Raw genomic sequence first — 20,757 nt, forward strand, 5'->3', positions numbered from 1 at the left:
TAAGGAAGATACTATAGCATTATTAAAATTCCTAGCAGTTGAAGGACACAAAGTAAGCAAAAATAAATTGCAGCTTTGGAGAAAACAAGTGAAATACCTTGGGTATGTAATATCCAAAGATGGCAGAACATTAGATGAGGACAGAAAAGTAGCGATCTTACAAGCACCTAAACCCACAAACAAAAAGGAAATGATGTCCTTCCTGGGTACGACTAACTTTTGTCGAAGCTGGATCCCAAACTATGCTTTGGAATCTGCACCTTTAACCGACCTGATTTTTAAGCAGCCTATGGCAGCACAAGATTTAATACAGTGGACACCAGAAGCAGAATTAACTTTCTGCAAACTGAAACAATTGATAGCATCATCATTAGTTTTAGGATTACCAAATTATCACAAACGTTTTTTTCAAACTGTAGATTGCAAGCAAGGTTATATGACATCAGTATTGACTCAACAGCATGGGGACAAACAACGCCCCATTGCTTATTATTCATCACAACTGGACTCAGTGACACGGTCTCTACCCCACGGTGTACAAGCAGTAGTTGCAGCTGCAATGGCAGTGCAGGCTTCAGCCTCACTAGTGTTATTCCACCCTCTCACATTGAGAGTGCCTCATGCAGTCACAGTCATTTTACTGCAAGAAAAAGTAGCATATCTTTCCCCTGCTAGGCATCTTTCTTGTATGACTATATTGCTGAGCCAACCTCACATGACAATTGAATGATGTACTACTTTGAATCCGTCTACCTTGCTCCCAACTCCTGTGGATGGCACACCCCATAACTGCCTGCAGGTAATTGAGCAAAAGACACTGCCTAGAAAAGACCTCACAGATGTTCCCTTGGATGATGCCGAGGTGACATATTACGTGGATGGCTCATGCAAAAGGAGTTCTACAGGACAGAACCTAACAGGTTATGCAGTAGTTTCTGATACTGAGATTGTAGAAGTGAAACCTCTACCACATAGCTTATCTGCACAAGCAGCAGAGCTGATTGTCTTGACACGGGCATGTACCTTAGCAAAGGGTAAAAGTGTAAACATTTTTACAGATAGCCAGTATGCTTTTTCTACTGTACCTGTTTTTGCACAACAGTGGAAGAATCGAGGAATGGTGACATCTACTGGCAAACCGATTAACCATGCACAGTTTATTTTAGATTTGTTAGATTCTATTCAGTTGCCTCAGAAAGTAGCTATTTGTAAATGCATAGCTCATACAAAACAACAAGACAGGATTTCAAAAGGCAATGCGAAAGCTGACACAGCTGCAAAGCAAGCAGCCTCAGAAGCATTTCTTTTGAATGAGGAATTACAACCTTCTGAGATTTTAGACTTAGAAATGTTGAAAACAATGCAGACACTTACTACACAAGCTGAAAAACAAAAATGGAAAAAACGAGGAGCAATTCTCAAGGAAGGGCTGTACATCTCCAAAGAGGGAAAACCGATATTACCATCTAATTTATTTAGATATGCAGCTTTGTTGAGCCATGGGCAGAGCCATGTCTCAACAGGGGGGGTGGTACAGTTAGTGAATTGGGTATTCGCTACGTACGGGTTTACAAACTACACTAAAAAATTTTGCCTGTCATGTCACACTTGTAATAAACATCATGCACAAGGGGCGTTAAAGCCCAAGCAAGGGAATTTCCCTACTTCACCGTATCCATTTCATACTATCTGTATGGATTTCATAGAATTGAGCAAATGTGAAAATAAAAAGTACTGCCTTGTCGTTGTGTATATGTTCTCCAAATGGGTGGAGGCCTTTCCGACTAGTAAACCAGATGCAGCCACTGTTGCAAAGACCCTAGTTAAAGAAATTATTCCTAGATTTGGCATACCGGAAAGGATCTACAGTGACAATGGTACACATTTCGTTAACCAAACTATACAACAGTTGAGCCGGTATTTTGGGATTTCTTTAAAACATCACTGTGCATATCACCCTCAATATGCAGGGTTAGTAGAGAGGCACAATGGAGTTTTAAAGAATAAGCTTAAGAAACTCATAGTTGATACACAGAAGAACTGGGTGTACTGTTTGCCCCTGGCACTGTTGAGCATGAGAACTGTTCCGAATGCAAAAGGATTGACACCTTTCGAAAAGATTTTCAGAAGAGCTTATTATATACCTCAGTGGAAACCTCTCATGCCTGCAGACCAGGAAGCAGATTGGACACTTGCAGAGTATATGAGGAGTATGCTGAATAACAAACATCTTTTACAGTTTAATTCTGTTTCAGATAAAGACCAAACCAAACCATCCAAAGTAGCAGTAGCCCCAGGCACTTGGGTCTGGGTGAAGACAATCAAAAAGAAGAATTGGACGACACCAAAGTGGGAAGGTCTGTATCAAGTACTGCTGAACACGCCCACAGCAGTCAAAATTGCAGAACGTTCATCTTGGATTCATCTGACACACTGTAAACTAGTCAAAAACTTTGAACTTGATAAAACTCTTGCTAACACACAGCAGCAGTAGAATGACAAGACCCAGAGATAATAGAAATACTGAATGACTTCAGCAGTGTTGCATAATCATCTTAATAACTGCATTAGTGACAATGTTCTTTTTGCTGTGGCTTTTGCTGTGGCCTTACTTTTCTTCAGCCACACCAACTAGACTGAACAAATGTGATTCAATACTCATAGACTGGCATCCGAACTTTAACACTTACCAAGCAATCAAATATGTGTATGCTGAGACTTTTAATATTTCAAATTGTTGGATTTGCACAGCTATACCAACAGCATATGGGGGATTATTGATGGCTGCTGTCCCCCTAGGGGTCAATGAGACCTGGGAAAACTTGATTTTTGAGACTACACCTGTAAAATCTAGAGACAAAATTGCATTATTCCTACCTGTTACACAAACAGGAATTGGATGCTTTTTTAAGAATGACACGATTCAAGTAGGTTGGAGTAAATGTAATGTAACGGTTTCTTATAAATGTTATATTAAACCTGAAAATGCTAAAAATACAGAAACAATTAGTGATGCAGATTATGACTCATACTTTGAGTCCTTGCATAAAACTGTCAGTGATATACAACATAATCCTGTTCTTTTAAAGCAACTGTCTATTATAGATAAGAAAATGTTTCATGCAGGGAAGGTGTATATCAATACTAAGGTAGAAAACTGTTATTTCATATGTGGGAAAAAGGCATACAAATGGCTGCCTGTGAATTGGTCTGGCAGTTGTTTTTTGGGTTACCTGGTCCTGGCCATACGACACACTACAGCTTTGCCTCATGGGAGAATTCGAAACGTCAGAGACGTCGCAAAGAAACCTGAAAATCCAATCAAAAAACCTGAGAATCCGATGGGACAGATAGTAGCAGGCTGGAGAAACTATAACTCCGTGAAAGACAAGAGTAAACTAGCACACATGGACTTGAGTGACACTATCATATCCTGGGCTGGCATAGCCCCTGCATATGGTGCAGTTAAATCAATTTGGGAACTGAGAATGCTAACCAAACTTCTCGAGGTTATGAGCAATGCAACTTTTTCTGCTCTTGAATTAATGACTGATGAACTGAATGCAATGAGAACTGTGGTGCTTCAAAATCGCATGGCTCTTGACTTCACCCTAGCGGCGAGAGGTGGTATGTGCGCTTTAATCAAAGATGAGTGTTGTTCATTCATTCCCGACAATAAACACGAAATCAACGATCATTTGGAAGTGATTCAGCAAGTGTCAGACATGACCAGGCCAGGCCCGAACCCACTGATGGACTTTTTCCAGAATTTGTTTGGGGGGTGGGGTTCCATCCTAATGAACATCCTGATTGCCATTTGTGTGGGATTACTTCTGTTAGGAGCATGTATTTGCTGTGGTATTCCCTGCATGAAAAAATTAATCAAAGATTTTATAGACGTGTCAGTTTCTGAGACTTTGTATCAAAGTACTGAAATTGAAGAACTGTTGAAAAAGGAAACACTTTCATAAGTTTAAACTGAATGACTCTCTTAGCTGCAAATCCTCAAAGGAAGAGGTTAGGAGAAGAAACAAACTGTTTATGCTTTTGAAGTAGAATAAAAAGTATTAACAGGGGGGAAATGTTAGAAAAATATGTAATAACATATGTGTGTAATGCTTATTTTAAATAAGGGAAGATTAACATGTTTTTATTCTATATGCAGCATTAGTTCTATTTGAAACTGAAAACATGCTTTTCTAAAATTGTGCTTTCTGACATTGCAAGATGCACTCTGACCTAGTTTGCTAGCACAACAAAATACATGTTTATGCTTTGGAAATGTACTGGAAAGCAGGTGATTTTCTGCTAGGTCAGGAAATTAAATGGAGAATAATAATTTCTGTAGATCCATTCATTATGGACAATAAGCTCTGTTTGTGCTAATGAAAAAGTGCACAAGCTGCAAGAAAGTTAGATACTATAAACAATGAACTGCTTCAGAAATCTGTACTTGCATTGTGCTTGAATTACCCATAGTACCTAGACTTGTAACATCACATAGCAAGAAAGTTATAATTGACCGGTGGTCGGCAGGGCCATCCTGTTTACTGAAAAATCTTTTTTAAACTTTGAAGAGTCAGCTAGAAATGTGAGAAACATCTGTAAAGTAACAGAATTGTGAACTGGTGGTCTGCTACATCAGCCATAGTGGGCAATGTCTTGAAAGAAAGGTATAATAATTGTGACACTTCCTGATTATAGTCAGACAAACCCTGTAACTGCATTTTTTTTCTCCTTGTGCAAGAATAAAGATACCTGAACTGAACCTTATGCTTTTGGTCTTTTGAAGTATTTTCTTTGACAGTAGCTTTTTGAGTCTAAAGCTTTTTTATATATAGCTGCATATGATCAGAGTATATTTGGAAGTCATAATGGTGTACTTTACAGTGTCACACACTTCTTTGATACTGTCACCCGTGAAACTGACTGTTTACTTCACAGACTCCGAATGGATGATATGCATTAAAAAAGAGGTTAATAAGAATATTGCAAAAGTTCAGGAAGGAGGAAGGCAGGAGTCCATACACACAGCTATATTTATAATCACATATTTAAAGAAAATGCTGTCACATAGTTATCTCTTTTTTAGTAAAAGTCACCACTTATACATAAATTATCTCTTGCATAAGCACTTCAATAAATATGAGCAATTGATTGATTGGGAGGTCAGATCATTAAGTGTGATAAGGTTTTGCATTCAGGGCTGAGACAAGCACGTGTTAGGGATTGTGGCCATGTTGTAGTGTTTGAAGGTAGGTGTCTAAAGAAAGAGTTAGTCAGCTTTTTTGGAAGTTTTTACTTGGCAAAATGGCTCCTGAATTACACTGTGAAGCTTAATCAGAAAATAAATGCTGGATGTCTGAAGAAAGAGTGATGCTAAAATATGGGGTTATTTATTGTTCTGCCTTTTTTTTATTTTTTGTTGTCTTTGACATTGGCCTCAGTTGTACTGATAAGAAAAAAGGATAGATAAGAATGTTTAAATGAAAAGTAATGTATTGAAAAATGGCCATGAAACTGGCAACACCGAAGATGCAATAACATTTTCCAAGCTATTTAGTACTGTGGATGCTAAGACATTTGCTTTGTTGAGTGGTTTTCTAGCACCAGAGAAGCTTAAATTAATACAGTTTGCAATGACTGTAAAACCTTTGCAAAAATCACTGGAGCCCAAGACTATCAGTAATTGTAGAGTAATGTAGGTTTCTTAAAATTTATCAAAATTCAGAAGAAAGTTTTTGGCAATGTGGCAAAGATACGCAAACAAAATTACCATCTAAGGATGACCTAACATGAAGCAAAGCACTGAAGGAAAAATTTATCAACGAAAACAGCTGAATAACATGTCATTAAGCTGCAGTAGGATATGATAAAATGTACTGTTAATCAGATGACTAGGAAACAAACCCAGAAACATGCATGCTATCATTAAGGCAATATTCCATATTATGAAACTGTTTGTTGGTTCAAAGAAAATATTGTGGGCTTACTTCTTGAGAGTACAAAGGGCACTATACAGGCATGTACAGTGCATGCAAAAAAAAAAAAAAATATATATATAGAGAGAGAGAGAGAGAGATAATTTACAGGACATGGACAGCAATATAGGACCTGATCGGAACGGCAAGATCTACAGTTAGAAGCAGAGTAACTAGATGGATTTGGAATTATGTGGGTCACCCTCGTAGCAGAAAGGTTGTGACTAAAACTGGAACTGGAAACTGGGGCAGCAGTATGTATCACTGCCATTGCTTATTATAATAAATTTCTTTTACACACCACTGAAGAAATCAGGAGTACTGCTGAAGGCCAATACTAGTAAGACACTGAACTCTAGGGTTAAAATCAAGGGGTCTATGACTTATACTGATAAAACACAGATAATGGACTTCACAGATGTGTAGCAGAGCAGAACCATCAAGTAGTAATATTTGACTGAGTGTAATAATTTTCTTCACTTATTTTACTAGCATTTCCACCATTTCTTAATCAAGGATATACTTTTCCTTTTATAATTTATCCCTATGATGGAATCTCCTTAGACACTCTGTAAAACATCTCTGTGGTACTAATTGTCAAAGAATAGTAACCACAACTATGCCCTTTTGGGCTGTTGTCCACTATGGATGCTATGGCATCATCATCATTATCACATAGTGGTATTGCTTGACTTTGACTATCTGTTATTCTCTGATCAAAGGTGTAGTTTACCATTCTTCCCAGAATGCAAACGTGTTTAATCATCTCCCTTATGAAATGGTAGTGGTTAAACGTGTGAGCTGTTATACTTCACAGGGAGTAAAACTGATTGGCCACCTTCTTGTGGAAAGGGTAATTGTCATCCATAATTTTGGTACAGCTCGGGTCATATTTTTGACTCATTAGAATCCAGTGAGTTACTGCTGGTGCTGCGGTAGCATTGTCGCCTCACAGTTAGACATTGCACGTTCGATTCTCAGTTAGAGTGTCTTCTGTGTGTCGACATGCGTGAGTGGGCGTTCCTTCGTTGAAGGTTGTGCGTTAGGCCCGGCAAGCCAGCATGTAAAAATCTACTGCCAATCATTAGCGGACAGGAGTTCCGCTGTGGCGACCCCTAACCGAGAAAAGCCGAAAGACAGAATCCAGTGAGTTGCTGCTATAGAGTACTTAAGAGGTCATTACTAGCTTTTTTTTCCATACTCACTTGTCCAATAACCAACCTTCAACTTGATGAACATTGTATCTAGCTTGCTTATGTTTTCTTGGTACTATGTCCTACCTTGACAGTGTAGAACACAGGTGCATCTTTTGAAACAGTTTGGCCTATTTGTCAGTCTCTGACCCAGTACTTTCTACCCAACAGAAAAAAAAATCATTCAATTTTGTTTTACTTTTATTCTGCCATTGTGCTTTATACATTTTTCTTTTCATGTTCTTTTACTAAATCTCATACGGAGTGCAAATTTTTGTTTGAGGACAAGATTGTTGATTTACTATTGGCGGCTGTATAAAAGGCATTATAATAAACAAAAATAAACTCATCTCTTTTGTATTTCAGATACTTGCCATAAAGGCTTAACTATTAGACAATCTGCTTGATTTTCCAAATATGTTTTATTCTGTTAATTTGTGGCTGAGTGGTATAATATAGGTTTAAAGTACTTAATAGCATTTTGATTTAGAAATATCTTAAATTTGTTTTAACATTTATTCATTTAAGTCACTGCCTGCAGACATCATCATTAATATTGATATTAACTTTTCAGTCATCTCTGATTTCATGCAGATGACTTCTGTCCACTTTGAGTGGTCATCTTCTTTCCTCTTCTTCTTTTGGCTTTTTCCAGGTTAGGGGTCACCACAGCAGATCACCTGTATGCTCATGATTGGCAGTGGAGTTTTATGGTGTTGAGTTGTCAGCCTGGTGCCCAACCTTCCACAGAAGGCACACACATGCACACACACACCTAGGGCCAATTTAGAGTGTCCAATCCACCTACAGCATGTCTTTGGGATGTGGGAGGAAACCGGAGCACCTGGAGGAAACCCATGTGACCACAGGGAGGACATGCAGACGCCGCACAGCAGGCACCCCAACATGAGGATCGAATTGGAGAACCTCTCACTGTGAGGCAGCAACGCTAACCGCTGCACCACCATGGCTCCCCCTTCCAAAGCTAACTATGAATCCAAAATAGCTTGCGTAACTAAGGGATAACCACAAGGTGTTCTTTAGTCACATCCGTAGCCTCAAAGGTAAGGCCCACATTTGCGTTGAACTCATACTTAATGGTATTACATATACAGAACCTGTGGATATAGGTTCATAGGTAGGTACTAGGCTATCGGCCCTAGAGCTTATATAAGCCTAGCCAAAAAGTTCCCTGGCTTTCGCCACCCAAGTGAGTTATTTCTGGCTGGTTGACAGGTTCAGTGAAAACTTTACTATCCTGTCCTTGCCACATACCCCAAGCATCACCTATCCCCCACCTAGTATTTCTGAGGGTAGGTCTTAAACGCCCTCTCCAAGACCAAAAATACAGCCTCTATGGCACCAGACAACATCCTGGGCTGTGTTCTGCATGGGTTAAAACAGGAATTAGCATCACCATTGGACATGCTTTTCAATCACAGCCTAAACACTGGCTTTGTCCCAGTGGAATGGAAAACAGCTACTGTCATCCCTTTGCACAAAGGGAGTGCATCCACAGACCCCAGGATCTATAGACCCATTAGCCCGACCAGCCTTATCTGCAAGACCATGGAATTAATCATCATGGATGTTATTAACAAAGATACAGGAAATTTCCAAATGCAAGACCCCACCCAGTTTGGCTTTGTCAAAGGGAGATCATGCCTGTTAAACTTAATGAACTTCTTCGAGACAGTCACCAAAGCCCTAGATGAGGGCAGACCTATGCAAACAGCCTACTTAGACTTAGTCAAGGTCTTTGACACAATCCCCCACACAGGCATCATTGTTAAACTCACTTAGCTGGGTATCAGCCCATATATTGTCAGGTGGGTTGCAAACTGGCTCACTGATAGAACTCATATGGTCAAAACAGGGGACTCCTCCTCCAGAAGACCCCGTAACCAGTGGTGTTCCACAGGGATGGGTTCTGGGACCCCTACTGTTCAAAATCTACTTCTCCAAAGTACAGGCTAAAAACTAGAGGACTGTAGCTGACAAAGTTTGCTGATGATTGCAAACTAGGACTGATCATTGAAATCCCTAGCAATGTCAACATCCTTCATGAAGGTCTTACTCAGACTAATGACAGTGCCAAAGTCATGGTCTTAAACTTAATGCAAAAAAATTCATTATTATCCCCTTCGACAAGGGTGATGTTCCTGCAAATTACCACATCAATAGCAATACCGTAAGCACACAGTCAGTGGCCAGACATCTGGGCACACGGGTCAACAGCAACCTTAACTTCAATCACCATGTCTCCACAGTGGTAAGAGGAGGATTTTATATTGCTCATCACATAAGTAAGGGCATTGTCTCCAGAAAAAAAGAGGTTATAACCCCCCATACTCTTCCCTCATCAAGCTAATAATAGAATACACTGCTCCCTTTGGTATGTTCCTTGCCAAACACCTGCAGTAATTGGAGAGACCTCAAAGGTTTCTTACAAAGAAAATTCAGGGTCTTCAAGACCTGTCTTATGCAGATAGACTGAGCTCATTGTTACTTTACTCTGTGTCGTACAGACTGCTCAGAGGTGACCTGTGCCTTGCATATTATAGAGCAATCTCTGACCCAGCTTTAATAGAAATACTGCACATTCACAAGTCAAATGGCACATGGGTCACTCTCTCAAAGGACCTTAACCTGGTATGTGACATCAACAGAACTTGCTGGAGAGACAGATTTGTCTCAATGAGGTTGCCCCACCTGTGATGATATGAGGTAGTGCCATCTGTGCCAGGGAGAGTAGAACAGTGCATGTGTAACATATGCCAGCTTAGCTAGCTGGAGTTTCATAAAGAATTTTATGTCATTTGACTATCACACTGCTTTGTACAGATGTTTGAGTTAAAAAATATATCTGTAAATTTACTTGTGTTAAAAAATGCATCAACAGTAAGTCCTACTGGACAGAAAGAATGTATGCATTTATATTAGGTTGTATTGTTGTAACTGATCAAATGTGTATATTTATCAAGAGAACCCTGTTAGGGTGGAAAGCTTAAAATTGTGTTATAGCTTTCAGATTCTGCCACAGATCTTAGCAAAGCTCTGTGTGTATATTGAACCAGAGTCAGTTGACCAGCGGTGATGTCTTCATCTAACCAGCATCCGGTTTCTTTGGAACTCTCACAGCAGCACTTTGGAACCTGACAGAAAAAAATTCTGACAGGATATATATCTCACACATCCACAAATACAGACATCATATGGTTAAGACACACAGCACACATCAGCTTGCCTTGCTTTAGTAAGTAGTCAGGGAAAGTACAGTTTTGTACCTACCATAAATGTAGATGTTCGAGTGTCTTCACTGCTGCAGTCATTACACTTGAGTTATCCTGCTGTCAGGCGGTCCCGCAGTTGGCCAAAGTTCCAAAGTCTTGGTCTGGTGTCGGTTGCTGTCGCCTCTTCCCTGACGTCAGTGCGTCAGGGGTATATAAGATGCAGCCAATGCCATTTTCTTCAGTTTTTCTTGCCCCAGATGTCAGGTGCCCCCAAAAAGGTAGGCAATACATATTGCTAATAAAACATACAATAATGTAAAAACAAAACCTTCAGTAACCAGCAAATACACCAAAAAGGTAGTATAGTGTATAAAGGTATAGATATGACCCAGGTAAAAAAGAGGGGATGGCAGGTGGGTAACCAGGACTGCAGCAGTGAAGACACTCGAACATCTACATTTATGGTAGGTACAAAACTGTACAATGTTCATCGTGTTTCACTGCTGCAGTCATTACACTTGGGTTGAATCCCAAAGCTGAGTCTGGGTGGCTGGTTCTATAGAGGGTTCGGTGTGGCTATGAGGCCCTGCAGCAGTGCAGTGGCAAAGACAGCTCTGAATCTAGAATAAAGAGGCAAGTGGTAATGCCTGGTAAAGGTGTGCACTGAACTCCAAGTTGCAGCTTCCAAAATGTCCTTGGTAGGTACTCCTCGAAGGTAGGCAGTTGAAGTGGCAGATGCCCTGGTGGAATGTGGTCTAATGTTACTAGGTACAGGTTTCCCATGCTGTGTGTAGCAGAACCGGATAGAGTGTCCTATCCACTTTGAAATGGTCTGCTTTGAAATAGCCTTTCCCTGTGATCCTGGAGCATATGAAACAAACAATTGCTCAGTTTTTCTGAAAGCTTTTGTTTTGTCCAAGTAGAAACGGAATTGTCTATGTATGTCCAAGGAGTTTAGAAGTCTCTCCCCTTTATTCTGGGGATTTGGATAAAAGGTTGGCAAGTGAATAGTTTGGTTAAGAGCCACACTGGATACCACCTTAGGCATAAAAGAAGGGTTTGTTCTTAAAGAAACCCTGTCTTGGTGAAAAATGATGAAAGGCTCCACTGCCATTAGTGCCTGTAGTTCTGAGACTTTTCATGCTGAAGTTATTGCCAGAAGCAGAGCAGTTTTCCATGATACATATTTTAATTCTGCTGAATTGGCTGGCTTGAAAGGAAGTAAAGTGAGTTTTTCCAAGATAGAATTGAGGTCCCAAGTGGGTGTTGGTGCTCTCCGGGGCAGTCTTATGTTTTTAGCCCCTCTGAGGTACTGCTTTAGCAATGGATGAGAGAAAATAGGAGGATCTGTGTTGTAATGAGCCGAGATGGCAGAGGCATGGATCTTGATGGATGAGAAGGATAGTCCTTGTCCAGCATCTCAGTTAAGTATTGTAGTATCTGAGGAATGTTTGGGACAAGAGGGTCAAGGTTTTGAGCCTGGTTCCAGGCACAGAATCTCTTCCACTTTTCTTTATAAGATTTTCTGGTGCTAGGCCTCCTGGCCTCCAAAATGACATCCATAACAACTTCAGAGAGAGGTATTGTCTGTTTGGCTAATGAATCTGCCACGCAGCCAGGTTTAAGGTTTTGAGCTGACTGTGCAGAATCTGATTGTTTTCTTGAGTCAGTAGGTGTGGAATTTGAGGCAAAATCTAAGGTGGGCCTTGAGCTAAGTTCTTTAAGATTGGGTACCAATGTTGGTGTGGCCAGTCAGGAGCAATCAGGATCATCTGTGGTTTTTCTTGTCTGGCTGAAAGGATGGGCAGTGGTGGGAAGGCATAAACTTTTAGGCTTTTCCAGCTGAACGAAAGAGCATCCGCTTTCCATGATTGTGTGTGATAAGCCCTTGTGCAGAATTTTTGTAGTTGGCAATTCAGTGGGGAGGCAAAAAGATCTCTGTCCGGGCACCCCCATTTTTGCGTAATCATGCTGAAGACTTATGGATTTAATTTCCACTCATGAGGATCCATGATGTTTCTGCTTAAGTCGTCTGCCAAAGTATTTTTCTTTCCTGGCAGGAATTGTGCTTGCAGATGAACTTGATAAGTTAGAGCTGTGTTCCACAAGGTCATGGCTTGTCTGCATAGGGGGTAAGAATGAGTGCCCCCTTGCTTGTTAATGTATCACATTCATTAATGTGATGTTGTCTGTCTTTAGTAATAATTGTCCTGGATGCAGAAGGACCTTGAAAGCTGTTAGGGCATTTTGTACAGCCAACATCTCTTTTTGATTGATGTGGAGATGCAGTTGGTCTGTGGTCCACCTGCTCTGAATACATTTTCCTGCCATGTGTGCTACCCAGGCGTAATACAAAGCATCTGTTGTTAAAGTCTGCCTGGCTGTGGGTAGAATGAAAGGCTGACCCTTGTTGAGGTGACATGCCTGTGCCCACCATCAAAACTCCTGTTGTAGGCAGGGAATTAGTGGTATTACTGTTTCCAAGCTGTGAGAGTGTTGAGTCCAAACACTTTTTAGGTACCATTGTAGTTTCCTCATATGCAGTCTGGCATATGGAATTAGCAGTATGCAGGATGCCATGAATCCCAAGGCCTGCAGAATTTTTCTTGCAGGGAGTTGGGACTTTGTTGTCATGAATTGCAAATACTGAGTCAGTTGTCCTTGTTTGTCTGGCGTGAGATAAGCCATCTGGGCCGTTGTATTTAAGCTGGCACCCAGGAATATTATCTCTTGTGAGGGCACTAGTTTTGACTTCTTTTCATTTACTGTGTACCCTAGGCAAATTAGCAACCGTTTTACAAATGCCAGATGCTGTAGAAGAATGTCCTTGCTCTCTGCTTGAATCAGGCAGTCACCCAGGTATGGATATATTTGAATTCCTTTTTGTCTGCAAAATGCAATTACTGGTGCCAGGCACTTTGTGAAGACCCTGGGCGCAGTAGATAAGCCAAAGGGCAGTGCAGAGAATTGGTAGTGCATTGAACAGCTATGAATCTAAGGTATCTTCTGCAATTTTGTCTGATAGGGACATGCAGGTATGCCTCTTTGAGGTCCAAAGTAACAAGCCAAGCCTTCTTGCCCAACATGAGATGTAGCTGCTGTAGTGTCAACATTTTGAATTTCGGAACATCCAGGTAAGCATTTAGAGTAGAAAGGTCTAATATGGGCCTCCAGGCTTTGTCCTTTTTGGGGACCAGAAAAAGTCGAGTAAAATCCTTGTCCTTGTTCCTGCTGCGGCACTTTTTGAATAGCTCTCATATCCATGAGGGCTATAATTTGCTTTTGTGCCTCTGCCCATTGATTTTGTGGCAGGTCTGGCATTCCTTTTAGCCTTGGTAAAGTGTGAAAGTGGAACCTGTAACCTTGAGACACAATATTCAGAACCCATTGGTCTTGGGTGATTGCTTGCCAATTTTGTGTAAAAAGTGCTAGTTTTCCCCCTAAAGGAGCTGCCAAAAGGGAAGAGCTTGGCATTGGAAGGGGGAAGTCATTGGGACTGTTTCCTGTAAGGTTGTGACTTGTCCTCACCTCCTTTTGGGGTTGTAGCACCCCACTGTCTTGGTCTGTAAGAGCCTTGGAGCTGAGATCTGCCTCTTGGGCGTCTGTATCTGCCTCTTTGTGGTCTGTCTGACATTGGAAAGGACCAATTATTTGTAGGCCAATTTCTGCTAAATCGAGATGGCTGTACCTGTAAGAAATCCTTCACTGTTTGCATAGATTTTGCCTTATCCTCCATTTTCTTTAATACCTCCTCTGCCTTAACACCAAATAAAATATCTTGCTGTAAAGGAGCATCCAATAATTTTGCCTTAACATGATCTGGTAAACTTTGTTCTTTTAACCAAGCATGCCTTCGAATCACAGATCCTGTAACTGCTGCACTATAAGAAGCCTCTAATGAATCAAAACCACATTGTAAAGTATGTTTTCCCACTTGTTCAGCTGCATGCAATAAATCCTGCATTTCCTTATAGCCAGGAGGTTCTGAACTTGTAATCATTTTCTGTTTTAACTGAGACATTAAATATTGTTGGTATTTAAGCATGTGAAACTGGCAATTTAAAGCCTCACTGCTAAAGTTGCAGAAGTGTAAACTTTCTTCCCCCATCTGTCTAATGCTCTAGAATCCCTGTCAGAGGGAACTGGATTTTTAGCCGTTGAATTCTTTATCCCTTTGGGACCCTGGGAAATAGTTTCTGGGTCAGCAGCAGGGTTTTTATAAAGAAATTTGTGAGAGTCAGGGACTCTGTAGTACCTGTCTGGCTTAACTGGAGCAGGGGGTAAAGAATCAGGATTTAAACTGGATTCAGAGAACACATCATCCACAATATCCAACACTGGCAGAATAGCAAGGGGCCTGTGCTGAGGCAATAAAAGAAAGTCTCTGAGCCTTTTCTTGGATTCTGAGTAATCCTGGCTCTCCCAATGGAAATGCTCCCTCATGGTATGTAAAGTTTCCCCAAAAGAATAATCCTCAGGAGGAGAGGCTGAAGGAATTGATTCTTCAACATCAGAGTCCTCATAGGGGGGTAAAGAGTATCCCTGGTCTGAAGAGGAATCAGAATAAATGGAAACCTGGTCAGAGGAATCATAGTCTGTATCCTGCCTAGGCCTTTTATCAGGAGGGGGATGGGAACCCCTGATCAGAGTAGTGAAGTCTTCGGCCATTTTGAGCATCTGCTTTTTAGGCATGGAGGCCTGTCGAGGTGAATGCTGTATTTGCTTCTTTGTCTTTAGTGAAGTTTTAGACTTGGCTGTAGTTTTAATGGTAAGTTGTGAAGGTCTGAAAACACCCTCAGAAGCCGATGCCTGCTCAGTGGCTCTGGACCCATCTGAAGGGTTAGTCTCCATAGGCCCAACACCTTGAGTATGCAGAGGCCTTGGCACCTCCACGTGGGAGTTGTTAGCGGCCTGTGGCTCTGAGGTAGCGGGTGTCAGGGGCTGCAAAAGCGCCTCACTGAGAACCGGCGAACTGGCGACTGGCCTAGAAGAGGCTTCGTCGTCAGTTTTGGACCTTGGATGACTGTCCTTATTCTTGTCTCTGCGTTTTTTGTGCATTGTGGTCGTCAGTTATTTAGACGGCATGGTATAATTAAATCTTCAGCCAAAGTAATGGCGAGCAAAATCAAACCGACATTTATTAGTGTGCTTGTTAAATCTAGCACAAAACCGACAACTAGTAACGTCGTGATCTGGGCCTAGACATGGAATACAGTAAGAATGAAAATCCTTATGAGGTATTTGCTTCCCACAAGAAATACAATTATTAACTTTTACTGACATTGGTCTGAGGCAAGAAAAAGTTTCCCCAACGGGGTACTTAACTTTATTGAAGACTTCGGTTCTGAAATCGAATTTGATATTTCAGGAGTCGGCCGACCGGCACTTGCGAACTGCTTTTGCTTCGGGCACCGCGTGGCAAGAAAGACTGAAGAAAATGGCTTTGGCTGCATCTTATATACCCCTGATGCACTGACATCAGGGAAGAGGTGACAGCAACCGACGCCAGACCAAGACTTTGGAACTCTGCCCAACTGCGGGACCACCTGATGGCAGGATAACCCAAGTGTAATGACTGCAGCAGTGAAACACGATGAACATCATTAATTCTTTGGTCAGTCAGGGATATTTAGTGAGAATAGTTTAGTACTATTTTCTGCATCTGTGAGAAACTATCTAACTATATTAGGTTTTATATCTATGTGGTTGAAACTCTTTTGTTTATTGTATTCAGTATTTTTCTGTTTTTTGCTTTATTATTGGTCATTAAATATTTTAATACCTTTCATTGTGGCTGGTCCTTTAGAGAATACTTTTAACATCTCAAGAGTACTTATGCTTGTTTCAGTAACACAGTGCCCACTCCTGAAAGCCTTTCTGCTTTGGTCACACCCTACCATTTGTGTTAGTATTAATTTTATACAGTATAATTGGCTACCCTTTGTAAGAACCTTAGGGTAGCTAACTGGTGGCAGCGTGATTACCTCAAACTCTGGGCAGAAAGGGGCACAGCTGGTAAGTCTGTGCCTGCTTTTCCCAGGTGTGTATGTGTATGGGAAACTCAAATATCCTAGTGTGTGTGTCAGCTACTGGAAACTGGGACAGAGCTCCAAATTGGTCAGTGTGGAGTTTTGTGTGAGCCTGGAGGGAGAAAGAGAGTGTAGCCCCAAGTCTGGAGCATGCTCCCTGTGTACTCTTAAGGAGAATTGTGCTTGGTGCAGGGAGTTGCATCTGAAAATATTGTGCAAATCCATCTTTGCTCTTAGTGGGCATCCCTCACTGGAGTCAGTGGTGAGGATTGAATCCCCTTGATTCCTGGTGCAGAGTAGGGACCTGTCACACCACCTTTGGAATAAACTTCCTACTGACGTTAAACAAAGCCCCTCGTCGGCCCTATTTAAGCATAATTTGGACAATTGGATAGGTAACTGGAAATTCATCCTGGGGGGGGGGGGGTTCCACCTGTATCCCTCTTGGTCAGGGGCAGTAGGTGCTGGTTTTAGTGTCTGCATGAACAAGACACCCTTAGGAACATGGGTTGAACTTGATCCTATAAGAAAAGAAATTGAACTTAACTAATGACTAGAGTTGCTACTTTTTCAGATGGTCACAGTAGGACTTCTTTTACGGAAATGTGAAAATTTGCAGAACAGCCCAGACTCATAAGTAGTACAAAGGACTGGACTTCACTTTGTTGCCAAAATAAAAACTTACTTTTATAGAATTTGAGTTGATCTAATGTTGTCATTTTCATTCATTCATCAGCTAATGGGATAGGATCTGAGACTCGGATCTGACTCAGCCTGTTTTACCAGATCATTGGATCCTAGAACTCTTGAGCTCCTCTTTTTACCCACAATGTCCTACCAGCCTAGCATGCCTCAGGTCTCATTTTCCTCTATTATGTATCAAATGTGGATTTTTAGCTCATGAGCATTTTTCAGTGGTCTTTGGACTTTTCCTGTGTGTGAGATAATTTAGTTGTATATATTACCTCAAGCTTTTGGAGCCACCTCTTCCCCTTGGAGCCTTGGCACCTGATAGCTCAGGTCCAACTCGCTGCTCGGAGGGAACGCTGTTGGGGTTGCAGGAGCCAATAATCTGAAAGGTTCCAGCTTTGGAGGTATTGACTTCTGTTTCCCCCAGGCATTCTGCTTTTGAGGTTGTGTAGGGGGGTTTCTCTATCACTAAATAACACACATCCTAGATCTCACTGGCTCAGACAACCCTGCCTCATACTGTTCTGTGTTCTGATCCTCAAACATCTCTTCCACTGGGACAGTCAACTTAAAACAAGCTTCCAACCAGTCCATCAGGGCATTGTTATCTCTTCTGACACTTCCCCAGAACATCCCAATGAGGAAGTTCCTCAAAAGAGGACATGCAAGTGGAGCCACTTAGATTCTCCCCAGGAATCTCTCCTGAAGAACACTGATTTTGATGAGGGGGAGGGGTCCCCCAGATCACCACCTGATGGTGTCTCCTTTGGAGACATCCTGGAGCTCTTGAAACCAAAAAGTGGTTGGTCTTCCACTGCCCATCCCAGGAGGAATCAGTATTTGTGGAGGCTTTCAGGTGTGGCTCATCTACTTCTTGAGTGACACCCCCCATCTGATGAGCTTATTATCTTAGTCTCTCAGCAGGTGTGGAAAGAGCCAGACACGGTTGAACCTGTACTCAAAAGACTGGATAAAATTATTGCCCCTAAAGATCATGCACAATGGAGCAAGGGAGTACCTGTTGATGACATGGTTGTGGCTGCAGCTACAAGAAAGGAAGTAGCAGAACAGAGTTATTCCTGTCCATCCTCCTTGTTGAGAGTTTAGGGCACTGGACAGATTTGGGAAACATGTTACATTTGCACTGAAGGTGCTGAATTATTTGGCACATTTTTATGAAGCTGCAAAGAAATTTTAACTTACCAGATCTCTTTCTGGGTCCACATCCTCTGAGGATGGAAACAAGAAGTCCTCATAGCTGGCCATCCTCCAGCCTATCTCAAATGTGTCCATGAGGTTGATCTCCTATGTAGCGGAAGGTAATTCATGGGAGGCAGGTTCAGGCATAGCCATCAGGAGACATGCTTGGATGTGCTTATATGATTTTGCAGAACCATTTAAGTCTTTCTTCAGCAATGTGTTCTTTGACAAATCTGCTTTGTTTCACCCTAAGGTTAAAGACACTCTCTCCTGGTGTGAGCAGGAGGGAAAGATCCTGTCTGCTGTAGGTGTACATTTTTCTACCCCTCAAAGGCCCTTCTCTAGGAACCAGTGAGGTGGCAGAAAGATGTGGTTTAAGAAGACCTAGGGCCATCCACTGTGATTAAATGCAATGTATCCCCAGAGGATTGGCAGTCAATATAAATATGCTGTCTTGACGTATACTGTATGATCATTTTCAAGGCCACTGGTAGTAGTAGTGTGTTTTAGATCATTTGGCATCCAGTGCAACTTTCAGTTAATTCTTCAGTTTCTGTTTCTGTATCTATTCACCCCAGGAAACTCTGTTCCCATGTGATCTCTAGTGTATAATATCCAGCACTCTGGAAGCAAAACTTTGTCAGGAATATCACTGATATAAGTAAGGTAAAGAATCACACAATAAAGGCAAACTTTTCATACCTGTAGGTCCCTTTACAGCCATTAAAGACAGCCATAAAACTTAATAAGAAAAGGTCGAATTATAACACAACTTTTGTGATACATATGGTACTGCCTATCAGAGATGCTTGGCATTCATTCTACACTGGCAGAATGTCTTGAAAGCTGTCTCTAAGAATGCATTGTATATGAGTACACTTATGCAGTAAGGACAAAATAGAAAACATTTGTTTAGACATTGTCATGTGATTAATTCAGAAAATATTATTTCCTGTTTTATTACGTTAAAAGAGGTGTACAAGAAAGAATTTCTGAAACACTGTTAGACATTAAAATATTCCTGGAGAAACCTGTAATATTACAACTTTTAGATTCTTAAGATCTTTCCCTGGTCTTTTTGGTAGTAAGGGTAAAACTACCTAAATATATTTTCTTAAAAATAAGGACAAATGGTTAAAAAGAAATCAAGTGATGAGCACTTTTACCCTTTAAGAGAGCTTCTTCACATTTAAGTTCAGCCTCAGAGTTTTAACTGTATTTATATATTGTTATGAACAATGAAAATAAAGCAATACAAAAGGAAACTGAACCCTGGGATGGTGGGCGGCTCTGGTTAAGGGCAGTGGGACTGGTCAAGAGAAGTACTGATATTTAGCATAAAAGAATGGATTGGTTGAAAAACAACAAGATCCAATTGGGAAACTGGGGAATGAGTTGCCCAATAATGTTGTGAAGAAGGGCTGGCAGGTGACTGACTAGTGGGTGTAGGTTACTGACCATGGATAGGCAGAAAAATAACTCACTCTGAGTGGCTTGAGGGCTATGCATAGTTGTAGTGTGATTCAGTAGAAGTAAACCTTGGAGCCAGTAACACAGTTGCCTGAATAAGGCAAGTATTAAAGTCTGAGTGTAGCTTGTTTTTACAAATCTAGTCACTGAGGTTTATGCACAAATGAGTGTTATTTTGGGTAAATCAAGAAGCTTTACAATGAGTCCATGTCTCTGAAGCAACAATGAATACATTTCCTAGTTCTTATTGTATACACAGATAAATAAAAGAACAACAAAAACCTTTATCAGCATTGAAAGATGAGTACTGGGGTTGTCTAACAGTAGGAAATACAAGCAAGATGGGGCTGTGAGGGATGTCAATGGGATGTATCAGTTGCACGTTCATGTTTAGTGGCTTCTTAAGATCATGTCAGGAGAAGTTAAAAATGTAGATATGGAAGGAATAATAAGCATTAAAACATTAGTTAGAAGGAAAACATATGAATGCATATAACAAGACGGGTAAAAATGGGACCTAAGCAGATGCAGATGGGTAAGGAAAGAAGCCTAAGAGCAAAGAAGAAAAAACGTACATGCAGATGTTAGGTGAAGACGGAATAAGACAAATGAATAAATGCTAATGGAATATCAAGGAGCTCTAAATGCTGCAACAGTTAAGGTACCTGGCAGAGTGACTAATGAATATTACTGAGGTATCGGTGGCATCAAATTAGAAATCCATTATAATCAGTTTTTCAACTAGACATAAATGTATCAACAATGCAGGTAGTAACCTTCAGTAACAAAAATGTGACCCAGAGTCAATGATCTTCTCTAAGGTGTCTTTCCCTGCAAGAATGCTCCAGCTGTATCTAGTGATTCCATTTTTCTTACCTGAATCATTAGTCTAAGTGATCATTATGATCTGTGTATGGTCTAGTTTGTCCTGAGGATTTCTGTGGTGTTGGATTTGGACCCC

At 41.0% G+C, this 20,757-nt stretch overlaps 1 protein-coding gene across 2 annotated transcripts in view; it reads right to left on the reverse strand.

Moving 5' to 3' along the window:
- The window catches only part of PDE1B (phosphodiesterase 1B), a 1,856,783-nt gene that overhangs the window by 117,830 nt on the left and 1,718,196 nt on the right, over positions 1–20,757 (reverse strand). The window lies entirely within an intron of this gene.

The sequence above is a fragment of the Protopterus annectens genome, chromosome 9.part0, assembly GCF_019279795.1.
Source record: "Protopterus annectens isolate FY-2018-M chromosome 9.part0, PAN1.0, whole genome shotgun sequence".
Lineage (NCBI taxonomy): Eukaryota > Metazoa > Chordata > Ceratodontiformes > Protopteridae > Protopterus > Protopterus annectens.